This window comes from Periplaneta americana, chromosome 7 (assembly GCF_040183065.1).
Source record: "Periplaneta americana isolate PAMFEO1 chromosome 7, P.americana_PAMFEO1_priV1, whole genome shotgun sequence".
Lineage (NCBI taxonomy): Eukaryota > Metazoa > Arthropoda > Insecta > Blattodea > Blattidae > Periplaneta > Periplaneta americana.
The window spans coordinates 100,651,785-100,663,414 of NC_091123.1; the positions used below are offsets into that span (position 1 = coordinate 100,651,785).

General features: G+C 38.2%; 1 non-coding gene across 1 annotated transcript; it reads left to right on the forward strand.

The window, feature by feature from the left end:
• Positions 1-3,777: 3,777 nt before the first annotated feature.
• On the forward strand, positions 3,778-3,849 carry TRNAC-GCA (transfer RNA cysteine (anticodon GCA)). Its single transcript has one exon. It is a non-coding gene; the product is annotated as a tRNA-Cys (tRNA).
• Positions 3,850-11,630: the final 7,781 nt, after the last annotated feature.

An 11,630-nucleotide genomic window follows, 5' to 3' on the forward strand; every position in this document is an offset into this window, starting at 1 on the left:
AACAGATAGCACTGTGAGATGAAAAAGATATTTCTGCAAAACATACGTTCCCAGACTTTGGTTTCTTGTGAAATTCTTAAGAACTGTGTTGTGGTTGAGTCGTAATAATTACTGTTTCTTTTAACTGGTATTCATTATTATTCCAATTATGAGGTAAGTACATCTCTATTTTGACTTTACACTTATAAAACGTAATAAAATATAATCCCTAAATTTTGAAAATTTACTGGCTAATAACTGTTTAATAATAACGCATTTTTCAGTTATTGGCCACCCCGGCCAATAACTGTAATTTTATAATAATTTTAAAATTCAATTATTTTCCTTCATTTAACTTATTATATGCCACTATTTCACTAGTATTTTTATTTTCAGTCCATTAAATATGTGCATAGTTATTAGCCACGTGGCCAATAACTGTCTTACTGGGTGGCCAATAACTATTGTTATTTATTTTATACCCTGGTTAGATTATTTTTAAGATTTCAAAATGGGCTGACTATAAGCCAGAGGCGATGAAGGCAACAGTGGAAGAATTGTAAACTCACTGGACTTCACTTAGAGTCATTGCTAAAAAGTATGGTGTTCCTAAGGCAACCCTAAAAATCAAAATAAAGAATGCTAAAAAGGAAAGGTGATTTGAATCTTATAGCTTAGGAGGAAATCGATAATGAGTGTTCTGAAAAATGTCATTTCATATCGAACACTGGATGCAGACAAGTCTACAGGGTTGTTTCCGATCTCTGAAATGAATTTGAATGACATCATGTGCGTTAGGAGTCACATGACAGGTGAATTGTGGCGCAAGATGACAAGCCAGTAGTGAGTGATCTCACAGCCAGAGCGCAGGGCGACTCTCAGCAGAAATTCCCAAGAAAATCGAGCCTTTTTGAGAGGGGTACATAACAACTCTTTGTGATGCAAAGTACAGTTAAGTGAAAATAAAAGAAGCCTGCAATAAACGAGGTTTCGTTATTTCCAAGAAAGGCATCTTCTGTATACTTAATAATATTGATAAAGTTCGAATGGAATTAATTTGTATCATCTCGTGGGGTGCGGCGACTTGTGACAGGGGGGTGGATTTGCTTGCTTTTTCCACTCTGGAATTAATCCCATCCGAGCTTTCCCAGTCTTATTAAGTACACATAAGATGTCTTTCTTGGAAATAATGAAACCACGTTTTTTACAGGCTCCTATGATTTTCATGTAACTGTACTTGACATCGGAAAGAGTTGTTATGTACACCTCCCAGAAAGGTTAAATTTTCTTGGGCGTTGCTACTGTAATACTCCGTGCACTCTGATTATGAAATCACTCACTACTGGTCTGTCACCTCTCGCCGCAATTTAGTTGTCGATGTGATTCCTGACTCACATGACGTCATTCAAATTCGTTATCAGAGATCGGAAACAACCTTGTACTCAACAAGAAGTTTTGGCTGACAATATTGACAATTACGCCTATTATAAAATGCAAGAGATGAACCCCGGAATGTGACTCTCCATGACAATTTTTATATTGCATTTTTGTTGGCTGTTTAACAACGGTGTATCAACTACTAGGTTATTCAGCGTCGATGTGATTGGTGATAGCGAGATGATATTTCTCGAGATGAGGCCGAGGATTCGCCATAGTTTACCTCACATTTTCCTTACAGTTGGAGAAAACCTCGGAAAAACTCAACCAAATGATAATTTCAAGCGGGAACGAACCCACGCTAGGGCACAAGTCTGGATCGGCAGGCAAGTGCCTCAGCCGACTGAACTACGCCAGTGGCCGACTCCCCATGACAATACAGTACTTCAACAAGTGTGAATGCAGGTTGCAGTAGTCAACATTCTGGTTGTGGTAACATATGTAAGTTAGAGCCATCGGCGTAGCTCGGTCAGTTAAGGCGCTTGCCTGCCGATCTGGAGTTGCGTTCGAGCGCGGGTTAGATTCCTGGTTGGGTTCTTTCCGAGGTTTTCCCCAACCGTAAGGAAAATGTCAGGTAATCTATGGCGAATCCTCGGCCTCATCTCGAGAAATATCATCTCGCTATCACCAATCCCATCGATGCTAAATAACTTCGTAGTTGATAGAGCGTCGTTAAATAACCAAGTAAAAGGACATAAGTAAGAAAATATCTTCCATCCTCAAAAGAATCAAGAATACATCAATCGGCAAGTTTCTGGTGTGGCCAGAGACACCTAAAAGAGAAGGCGAACATGATATAGAAAGATTGCCGTTTTCGATAATATCACAGAGCTACCAGGATATTCACAGAAAGAAGCGCGAACGGAAAGTTGTCCAAGAAAAGAAAAAAGAAAGAGAAAACGTAAAGTTGCGACAGAAAAAAGAAAACGAACACTCTTCAGAGAACTGCAAAATGAATGAAGTCCAATTTGTGACATTTGCAAGAAGCTTCCAGTGAAATTTGATGTGAATATTGTAAAAACGTATGTTATGTAAATTATAATTCACGTAAACACAGACAACACATTCCTGATGGTGATATCTCCCTATGTCACTCATTTTTATAAAGGAGAAGATTCACATAACAGTATGGATCTTAAGGGTAGTTCGGAGGATGGTGATTGCCTTGAAAAATTTGATAAACTAGCAACATATAAATAAGGGTATACAGTAAAGAGACATGTGGATTTATATTTTACATAAAACTGGTATTAGGGCAGTGCAATGCATGTGTAAATAACTAAAAGAAATGATAGCAACAGTTTAAAATAATATTTGCAGCCAAAACAAAAATAAATGTCTATTAGAGATGATAATTGTGAAGTGGCCAATAACTATGCAATCGGTGGCCAATAACTGTCAAGAAGTGGCCAATAACTATAATTTCACACATATTAATTTTAATTGGTCACTAGTATCACACAGTATTCTTGATTCCATTTTTGTAACAGTGATTCGAATAAAGAAATAATTGACAATTACAGATGCACAAACAGTTCCTTCTTACAATATAATGCATTGAAATCCTCGACGTTCAAACATAAAATTTTCCTTAAGTGGCCAATAACTGTATGGTTTACCCTATATATATATATATATATATATATATATATATATATATATATATATATATATATATATATATATTAGTGAAGAACATTTTGTGTGACAAAAAAGTTACATACCCCAATATTTGTTACAGAACTGTCTTGAGATGCATTTCCTGGCCGTAGACAGGGTGTGGATTATACCCCATCTATACCGCTCCTGCTACTAGAAGACGTTTCGCAGCTCGCACAAACGTGTGATACGTATGAATTCTCCTTTGCGGAAGTCTCTGTTGGTATGTAAAAATTCATGGTTTGGTTGCATTCTATCATATATTTCTGTATACCAAAAGCATGTCCACATACTCTCTCCTAGAAAGCATCGTTCTTGCATTTAGGCTGGAAGTAATACAATTGGCCGGGATCCGACGGAATAAGCGCCGTCTTAAATCACGAAGTGATTTACGCATATCATAATTATTATTTTAATGTACCGAAGTACATATGATATTTCCATGCAGATATTCTGCGTCATCATACGATGAAAGAGTAATGGAACGGAGAAAAATTCTCTCCGGCGCCGGGATTTGAAGACGGCGCCTATTCCGTCGGATCCCGGCCAACTAGTCACTCATAACGAGTGCACCTCAGCACATGTGTGGACTTCGGTCCTACGTTCATAGACATCTATGACGTAGTGCAGAGGGCGGCCACTAGAGGGAACCCAAGAGTTGGAGCTTAATCTGAGACGATTCTGTCCGACGCCGGGGTTGTATCCGGTGTGGCTTAGTGGATAAAGTATCAGCACGCAGAGCTGAAAACCCGGGTTCAAATCCCGGCGCCGGAGAGAATTTTTCTCCGTTCCATTACTCTTTCATCGCAACCCTTAACCTATGTTCCTCTCTCAAAGTGAAAGTCCAAGTTTCACAACCATAGAGAACAACCGGTAATATAACGGTTTTATAAATTCTAATTATCAGATTTTTTGACAGCAGACTAGATGACAAAAGCTTCTCAACCAAATAATAACACGCATTTTCCATATTTATTCTGCGTTTAATTTCCTCCCGAGTGTCATTTATATTTTTTACTGTTCCTCCAAGATATTTGAATTTTTCCACCTCTTCGAAGGATAAACCTCCAATTTTTATATTTCAATTTCGTACAATATTCTAGTCACCAGGCATAATCATACACTTTGTATTTCGGGATTTACTTCCAAACCTATAGCTTTACTTGCCTCAAGTAAAATTTCCGTGCTTTCCCTAATCGTTTGTGCATTTTCTCCTAAGATTACACGTCATCCCCACAGTCAAGGAGCTGATGTAACACATTCAATTTTAAACCTTGTCTGTTATCCTGAACTTTCCTAATGGCATATTCTAGAGCGAAGTTAAAAAGTAAATGTGATAGCGCGTCTCCTTGCTTTAGCTCGCAGTGAATTGGAACAGAATCAGATAGAAACTAACCTATACGGACTCTGCTGTACGTTTCACTGAGACACATTTTAATTAATCGAACTAGTTTCTTGGGAATACCAAATTCAATAACAATATCATATAATACTTCTTTCTTAATCGAGTCATATGCCTTTTTGAAATCTATGAATAACTGATGTACTGTACCCTTATACTCCCATTTTGTCTCCAAAGTCTGTCGAATACAAAAAATCTGATCAATAGTCAATCTATTACGCCTAAAACAGCACTGATGATTCCCAATATTTTCACCTACGTACGGAGTTAATTTTCTCAAAAGAATATTGGAAAACATTTTGTACGACGTCAACAAAAGTGATATTCCTCGAAATTTACCGCAGCTAGTCTTGTCCCCTTATCGGAATACAAGTTCAGAATCACCACATTTGGGTGAAATTCTCGAAATTCGTTGTAGGTAATATCGCAATAACTTTCCTCTCTGACAATGAATATAGTGAAAAAAGTATCAGCCAACGGCGTAGTCGACTGATGAGCTTACCTGCCGATCCGGAGTTGCGCTCGGGCGTGGGTTCGATCCTCGCTTGGGCTGATTACATGTTTGGGTCTCTTCCGAGGTTTTCCCCGACTGTAAGGTGAATGCCAGTAAATCTATGGCGAATTCTCCGTCTCATCTAGCCAAATACAACCTCACTGTCACCAATCCCATCGCTGCTAAATAACTGGGTTAATGATATTGTGTCATAAATAACCAGCTAAAATTATTAGAAACAACCGGATTAGGTAAACGTATTATTATTATTATTATTATTATTATTATTATTATTATTATTATTAATGTTGAAGTGTCTGTATTTTCGACTTACGAAACAAACTTGTTTCCTTAAGTTCGATTATCTAGCTTTCCCATCAATACAAACAACTCAAACGAGGTAAAAATATTTACATTTTCTGAAACTGAGAGCAGTCACGCGGAAGCTCCGATGCTCTTTACCAGGTTCAGAACAATGTCACTTCGGGAAAACAGAGAACCAGTCCATTCTGTAGTAGAAGTTTCTGCAAAGCGCAAATATACATTCAAGCACATTCCACGCAAGCCACAGACAAGTTTACGCTGACCTGCTGGTCCTGTCTGTCCTCTTGCTCAGAAATTCCTTCTCACTAATGACTATTCCTAATTCCTTCCTTCCCACTTCCACATACGTAACATTTATGACTCATGACTTCATGGGTGACATGGATATTTTATAACACTGCAAACATTGTTCTCTGTAACGTCAATGCAAATGTGGCAGTTGTAGTGGTGGCAGTATTGTGAATAGGAATAGTATAATACAATTCCTTTGTTATTATTATTATTATTATTATTATTATTATTATTACTATTATTATTATTATTATTATTATTATTATTATTATTATTAATGTACATATTATTATCTATAGCGTTTTGGTCATATCACCACGGCATGGCGCGTCCTCAGGTTGCGGATAGAGGAGACGGCCTCCAGATATGGAGGGTAGCTGCGAATATATTGAATAAGCAGTCGTGGACAGCCGATAAGGGGTGGTCCTCCAGCTTGGGGGTTGGGCGAAGGGCTAACAACCCATCACCGTAAAAAACAGCTTGTTACGAATTCCTACAGATGGGCAGGGCATGTAGCACGTATGGGCGAATCCAGAAATGCATATAGAGTGTTAGTTGGGAGACCGGAGGGAAAAAGACCTTTAGGGAGGCCGAGACGTAGATGGGAGGATAATATTAAAATGGATTTGAGGGAGGTGGGGTATGATGATAGAGACTGGCTTAATCTTGCACAGGATAGGGACCGATGGCGGGCTTATGTGAGGGCGGCAATGAACCTTCGGGTTCCTTAAAAGCCATTTGTAAGTAAGTAAGTAAGTAAGCGTTTTGGTCAAGGGCAGATCTTTCACTGCAAACCAAGGATTCTCCAATCTTTCCTATTTTCCTCCTTCCTCTTAATCTCCGCATTCGATGAATGTATTTTAATATTGTCTATCACCTGCTATCTTCTTCACACGAACCTTTCTTCCGTTCACCATTCCTTCTAGTTCATCTTTCAGTAAACAGTTTCTATTTAGCTAGTGATCCAGCCAGTTCTTCTTCCTCTCTCTAATCAGATTCAGCATTATTCTTTCTTCAGCCACTCTTTAGGGCACAGCTTCATTTCTAATTCTGTCTGACAATTTTACACGCTCTAGTCTTCCCCATAAACGGAAAAAAGAAAACTATGGAAATCCTATAGCCAGCGCAAGGAAAGCGTTGTAAAACAAAAAAAAATCACACAACTATCGAAAGAACTGCTTAATGCGAAGAAGATGGCGCAGGAAAATTACCTAAATAAACTTTTCAAAGGTGAACAAAATGGGTGGGGGGAATTTTATAAATATGTGAACAGACGACACAAGGAAAACTATTCTAGCCCCCCTGTAAAGAATGACCTCTATGAATTTATTGTACAGGACAGAAAAAAAAATCAGAAAAACTAAATTCCTATTATGCCACTGTTTCTGGGATGAGGGCAATAATATCTAAATTAGCTTCTATGGAATATACGAGTCAGTTTTCTATCAAGTCTAGGGACATAAGGAGAAGGATCTCTAAATTGAAAACTCATAAATTAGTAGGACCTGATGGTATTGCCGGAGACATGTTATAAATGGGGAGGGGAAGCCATGATTCCCTATCTAGTTCGTATATTTGAAATATCAATAAATAATGGTACTGTCCCGCGAGATTGGAAAGATGCAATAGTGGTGCCAATTTATAAGTCAGGTCTCACTCAGACCAGTCAGCCTCACCTTTGTGGTTTGCAAACAGATGGAACACTTGATTTTAGCATATCTAAGGCAGCATTGGAATGATCAAAATTGGTTACATAATTGTCAGCATGGGTTTCGGGGGGGGGGGGCTACTCATGTGAGAGCCAATTAGTAACTGTATGTCAGGATTTAGCAGACAGAATAGATTCAAATAGCCAAATAGATGCAGTGATTATTGACTTTGAACGCGCATTCGATGTAGTCCCACATGACATACTGTACTGTTGGTTAAACTACAATCAACGGGGTTGACTTCAGAGTACTCCAGTGGATCAAGGAATTTTTAACTTGTCGCACACAGAGAGTACGGGTAGGGGAGGAATTATCGAACCCAATAGAAATTACTTCCGGGGTCCCGCAGGGGAGTGTCTTGGGGCGACTTCTATTCTTTGCTCTTGTAAATGATCTGGCAGTTAACATCTTGTCCAGGGTTGGCTTATTCGCGGATGACTGCATCGTATATAGGGAAATAAAAAGTCATGAAGATACTACTCTTCTTCAGAATGACCTCAATAGAATAAACGATTGGGCAATGGCCAACGAAATGAAAATAAATTCTCTAAAGAGCATAGCCATTATGTGTTCAAGAAAAAGGAATAAAATAATCGCATCGTGCATGTTAGGGGGTGAAACCATTCCGGAAGTTAACCAATGTAAATACCTAGGAATAACATTTAGCAGCGATCTCGGCTGGGGGGAACACGTTACTGACACAGCGGGAAAGGCATGGAGGGCGTTACACTTTGTGATGAGGGAACTAAGAAAAGGTTCTGATATATCCAAAGAGATTGCATATAAATCACTAGTTCGTCCAGTAATGGAATATGGTGCTGCATGTTGGAATCCTTACAGATTAGAACACATTAGGACACTGGAAAAGATTAAAAAACGGGCTCTCAAGTGTTGTCGTAATAATTCTCCATTAAAATGGGACACACTCACGGACCGGGGAACGCGAATTCGATTATGCGCTATATTCAAAACATACAGAGGCGAGCCTGCCTGTAGAGAAATAAAAAATAGCTTGCAGCCTCCAATTTACTTTTCAAGGAACGACCACTCTTAAAAATTGAGGGAAAAAAGACAGAGGACGGACAGTGGAAAGTTTTCTTTTCTCAATCGTACCATCAGGGACTGGAATGCTTTACCTGCAGACTTACTGAAGGCTTTCCCAATAACCAAAAATGTATTTAAAAATAGGCTTAAGAACTTTACTAATATACGGTAATATATTATATACACTATTTAAAATGTGTAATTGATATCTTGCTATTTGAAGTGTTCTATCAGTGAGGAAGTGTGTTGTGCCAGTTCAATTTGTAGTGTCAGTGAAGTCTATTGTGTAAGTGAAGTGTGTTTGTGTCAGTGAAGTGGCTGTGCAAAGTATTTGAACAGTGAAATGGTTAGAAGTGTTAGTGAAATTAGGTAGAATCAGTGCAGTGAGTGAGTTGACAGCGAAATAAGTGTAGTGCCGAAAGGTATTTTTGCAGGTATAAACCTGTCACACTCATGGGTCTGATTTCGAACTTAGGATTAAGATAGAAACAGATTTATTTTTAAATGTTATTTTAAGTGATCATGCTTCATTTAATTTAGGATGCACCTTGTTATTATTATTATTATTTTATTATTATTATTATTATTATTATTATTATTAATTATTATTGTTTTATATTTGTTATGTTTATTATTAATTGTCATTATTGAGTGTAATTAGTTACCATTGTCACCGGGTATATACCCATTTGCACTGTGAATAAATAAATAAATACACACATACATACATACATGCATGCATACATAATAAACATACACACATACATACATACATACATACATACATACATACATACATACATACATACATACATACATACATACATACATACATACATACATACATACATACATACATACATACATACATACATACATACATACATACATACATACATACATACATACATACATACATACATACATTTCAAATGTTTGTAGTATTTTCACTTCGTCGTAATGTCCATTTTCTTCCCATACAATGCCATACTCCACACAAAGCATTTCACTAGTCTCTTCTTTAGTCCTTTTTCCAGAGTTTCGCAAAGGGTGTTCCTTTTTTCATGAAAGGCTTCTTTATTATTATTATTATTATTATTATTATTATTATTATTGTTATTATTATTATTATTATTATTATTATTATTATTATTATTTATTATTATTATTATTATTATTATTATTATTATTAATATTATTATTATTTGTATTATTATATTTGTCTTAATTGAGACAAACATAATATAAAAAATAGACTAATATAAGTTGACACAATTAAAATGATTTCATTTTCACACTGAAATTATAAAGTACTTGAAATATGTATCGGGGATACACTGCACTTAATTTGTATATTTGATGTTTTCCACGCATCGCTCTTTGATCTGTAAAATGTTCTCTTGTCTTCTTGATCCTGGAAATGCTGCTCTCTTTTTCTAGGTTTAGTTTTGGTTGTAAGGAATGGTTTTAGGTCTGGAAATTCGTTGAATGATGAAAGTATCGGTGTTATAGTAGTGGCAGAATTGTAGGTTGTGATAATCGTGTCAATATATTATTTTATTATTATGGTAATATTGCTTATCTATGAGGTATTATGAATTTTATTAGTATAGTGGTTCCGCGACCATTTCTCTGATGTCGATCTGTACAGTAGGTTTTATGTTTGCAGATTTTTAAATTTTGCATTTGGTTGTAAGTGTGTTTCGGTGATACATGCTGTATCTATATAATACTACACAGAGACAGTGTGTAGCCTGAGAGGACAGACAGTGGACTGAGATGATAGATAGAGCACTGAAGGGATAGGGATTCAGCTAAGAGAATAGAGAGGGAACAAGGAGTGAACTGAGAGAAAAGAGAGTAGACATAGAGGATGACGAGTATATTGAAAGAACAGAGAGTGGACTGAGAGGACAGAAAGAGGAGAGAGGGTGGACTGAAACAAAAGAAAACGGACTGAAACTACCGAGAATGGACTGAGAGGACAGAGAGTGGTCAGAGATCACAGAGAGTGAATTCAGACTACATTTTGTGGACTGAGAGTGATACAAAGAAAACTGAGAGGATGGAGTGGGCTGAGGAGAAAAAGAGTGAACTGAGAAGACGCAGATTGGACCAAGAGGAGAGAGAGAGGACTGAGATAGAACAGAGAAAGGAAACAGAATGGACCGATATCAAAGAGAGAGTACTGGAATTACAGTGAGTGAGCACAAAGAGGACTTAGAGGAAAGAGTTCTGACTCGCAGTTTTCCCAGTTCACTCTCAGTCAACTCTCTGTCCTCTAAGTCCACTTTCTGTCTTCTCATTCCATTTTCTGTCCTCTTAGTCCACTCTCGGTTTTCTCACTGCCCTCTCACTCCAATTTCTGTCCTCTCCGTTCAATCTCTATACTCTCAGTATGCACTCAGTCCTCACACTTCACACCTCTGTCCTTTCAGACCACTCTCTGTTCTCTCAGACCACTTTTTGCTCACTCATAACACTTTCTGTCCTCACTCCACTCTCAGTACAATCTCTGTCACCCCTCTGTCTATTCCGTGCACTCTCTGTCTTCTCAGTCAACTATCAGTTTCTCACGCCATTCTCTGTCCTCTCATCCACTCTCAGTCTTCTCTATGTCCTCTGACTCCACACTCTGTCCACTCTCTGTCCACTCTGTCCACACTGTGTCCTTTCAGTCCACTCTTTGTCTCCTCTCTGTTCCCTTAGTCCGCTCAGACTATTTTCCATACACAGTACGTTATCTGACCTTTCAGTCCACTCTCTGTCCTATCAGCCCACTCTTTGTTTTCTCAGTCCATTATCTGTCCTCTGAGTCCACTCTATGTCTTCACTCTGTCCTCTGAGTCCACACTCTGTGCTCTCAGTACACTCTCTGTTCCCTCAGTCGACTCTCTACCCTCTCTGTCCACTCTCTCTTCTCTCAGTTCACTCTCTGGTCTCTCTCTATTCTATTAGTTCACTCGCTAACCTCTCAGTGCTCCATCTGTCCTCTCTGTCTACTTTCTGTCCACTCTCTGATCTCTCAGACCACTTTCTGTTCTCTCAGTCCACTCTCTGTCCTCTCAGTCCATTCTCTGTGCTCATAGTCCACTCTCTGTATTCTCAGTCCACTCTCTGTACTCTCAGTCCACTCTCTGTACTCTTAGTCCACTATCTATACACTCAGTCCACTCTCTGTTCTCTCAGTTCACTCTGTCATTTTTGTGCCTTCTCTGCCCTCTGCCTTCCCTCTGTCTACTCTTTCTCTGTCTCAATCTTCAGTTCATGAAGGAAACAGAAGAGTGAGAAT